This window comes from Myotis lucifugus, unplaced genomic scaffold, assembly GCF_000147115.1.
Source record: "Myotis lucifugus unplaced genomic scaffold, Myoluc2.0 scaffold_163, whole genome shotgun sequence".
In the NCBI taxonomy this organism is placed as follows: domain Eukaryota; kingdom Metazoa; phylum Chordata; class Mammalia; order Chiroptera; family Vespertilionidae; genus Myotis; species Myotis lucifugus.
The window spans coordinates 743,248-746,393 of record NW_005871211.1 but is presented as its reverse complement, the minus strand read 5'-3'; the positions used below and the strand labels follow the sequence as shown (position 1 = coordinate 746,393).

Genomic DNA, 3,146 nt, shown 5'->3' with positions numbered 1-3,146 from the left:
AAAGTAATAGCTGGTGATGAATACACAATACAGTATAGGGATGACATATTATAGAACTGTACACCTGAAACCTATGTGATTTTATTAACCAATATCACCCCAATAAATTCAATAAAAATAAAATAAAAATACTTATGGGATTGTTTTAGTAGAATCTCTATTTCCGCACTTTGGAGAATATGTTGAAGCTGGCCAGACATTTGAAACAGGGAAGACACTTAGGTGGTAATTGTGATGCTATAGGGAAGATAATTGTGTCTTGCACTGGGTTGATGTGTGATAAACAGCCACATTTTGGACAGATTCTGAAGCTAGAGGAATTAGAATTTGCTGACAATTTTTTTTGGTAGCGTGTAAAAGAAGGAGACACATTGAAGATGGTACTCAGAGTTGTGATTGATAACTCAATGAAGAAAGGTGTTATTATTTGGTGGGGAAGACTGGAGGAGGACTGATAGGTATTTATCAAGAGTTCAATTTCAGTCATCTGTTTGAAATGCCTTCCAAGTGGATTTGTTGGGCAGCTGTTTGAAATTCTGAGGAGAGGTTCCAATTGGAGATGTAAATGTAGGAGTCATTATTGTGTGGATAGTACTTAGAGCCCCAGACAGGATGAGATAAACTAGAACAAGTGTGTAGATAGAAGAGAGAAGCAGCACAGGGACTGAGATCTGGAGCACTCCAGAACCCAGAGGTTAGGAGATAAGGAAGAACCAGCAAAAATAAAAGGAGAAAAGGCAGGTGAGTAGGGGGTCTGTTTGCTCATTAGATTGTAAGCTGTGTGAGGACAGGAATCATGTAGTTGTTCAATGTTGTATTCTTCTCTAATATCTCATTCGCAAGAAGCAATAATGGGTATTAACTGGCTGAATGAAACAATATAGGACACTGTATCAGTAGCTGGTATAGGAAGCAGCGAGTTCCTCTTTTCCATGCCAACAAATTCATGATCTTTATGAAAGTTCTTTTTCTCTGGCACAATGGCTGAAGATGCACAAGTTCTTCCTTTTCAGATCCAGGTGTCTCTTCCAAATGTCCTGTCATTCTCACACTGCTGGCTCTATCCTGTAGAGCAGCAATTGGTTGTTTATTTTACCCTTTGGGTCACGTGGACCAGCCTACTTTTCTCCCTAAGACTCATGGGTGACCATTAGCCTGCATTCTCAGAGAGGAGGAGGGCTTTAGTCTGTTCCTTTATGCTTTCCATATTTTCTTTTCTCTTGGTCGAACACATTCTCCTTTGCGATGCTTTTGTGTTTTGGAAGAGAGTCCCTTATGACCACTCAAAGAGACTTTCACAACTGCATCTGTCTTCTGAGCCCTCAATTTAGTACCACTGGGAGCACTGAGCACGGCAACCACGCTCCCAATGAATCATTCAGTCCCGTTACTTTGGTAATATTCTAATGTGGATATAACACAATTGTTTCCTTGGCAGTGCCTAGAAACAGTGTATGCTGACCTAATTACAAACATTCTCTATATGATGCAGTACTACACAGTATGGAACATCTATTCAAACATATATTTTAGGGTGAAGTAATATAATAAAGAATACAACTGAGAATTTTATTTTCAAAGTTTTTGCCATAGGAAAAAGCAACAAGTTCAATGCGTGAGACTCATAATTATCAATAAGAAGGCTCAGATAATATAAAACAGTTTAGAGTTGTAGTGCTTAGAAGGTCACGTAATACTGTGACCGTTCTTAAAGTTGTTGGAAAGATGATGATGACAAATATGTCAGGATGCCCTAGAAATGACTGGTATGTTCAGGCCAGCAACTGAATGGGGTAAATCCAAATTTTGAAGAAGAACAATAGAAAGAAAAGAAAAAGTCGTTACCTTCAGAGGAACAAAAACCACTATCCTACTTAAGTTGCTCCCATTGTTATAAAAATGTCAAGCGTCCTTGTGCTCAGAACATCCTCTGGTCACTGCTTTAAAAGCTTGTAATTGTGAGAAAGTAACTTTTGTCTGGATTTCTAAATCTGCACCAGTATTTCATTGTGGGCATCATAATGGTACAGGTGCCACCTTTGTCAGTTAATCCCTTTGCTTCATATAGTCAACTATCATTCAGAGAGTCTATAGTGAGGATGAAGTTGCAAACTGTTATCATGCTAATTTTGGTTTGCAAATTTCTGATGACCAATGCCACATAAAAATATGTTGTATTATGAGACATATAGGAAATAAATGACATTTCTTTTTCTGCTGGATCCTATGCTTCATAAAGAACACTTGGGGTTCTTTTCTCCAGTTTAGAAATTGCACTGGGGCTATACATCCCCCTTATCCTTGGGGGTGCATTCCAAAACCACCAGTGGATGCCTGAAACTGTGGATAGTACTGAACCCTATACATACTGTTTCTTCCCATACATTCAGACCTATGATAAACTTTAATCTATAAATTAGGCACAATAAGAGATTAGTAACAATAACTACTAATGCAGTAGAAAAATTATAACAATATACTGTAATAATAAAGAGCACTGTGTATGTCTCTCTTCCTTTCCCTCAAAATAGCTGATAATTGATCTGATAATGGAGATAATACCCTAAGTGACTAGTGGTCAGGGAGTGTATACAGAATGGATACACTGGACAAAGGGATGATTGACGTCCTGGATGGGACAAAACGGGATGGCTTGAAGCTTCACCATGCTATTCAGAACAGTTCAAAATGGATGGTTATTTCTGGCATTTTCTATTTAATATTTTTGAACAGCAGTTGACCACGGGTAACTGAAACCGAGGAAAACAAAACTGTGAATAAGGGGGGACTACTATACAGTAAACCCTCACTTAAGGTCCTCGATCAGTTCTTTGACTTTAAGAGAAATGATGTATAACGAAACCAATTTTACCACAGGCCAATTGATATAAACAGCAGTAGGTTCCTATAGCATCTCATAATGTTAAAACGAAATGATGCTTTAACATTATGAGATTATAAGACCTGCTATAGTTTAAAAGTTAACACTTACGCAATTTGTTACAAATCTTTGATGAAATCTAAAAAGAGAATGGGGCATTTGCATTAGGTCAATATGGGTTCAAGCTTTATCAAAGATAAAAAAAATGTAATCAAAGAGTCCTTTGTCAAAGGAGATGCAGGCTGAATAAAATATTTTTTTGCGT

At 37.6% G+C, this 3,146-nt stretch overlaps 1 pseudogene; it reads left to right on the top strand.

Moving 5' to 3' along the window:
- Positions 1-2,596: 2,596 nt before the first annotated feature.
- LOC102435856 overlaps positions 2,597-3,146 on the top strand; it is a 3,810-nt pseudogene continuing 3,260 nt past the window's right edge.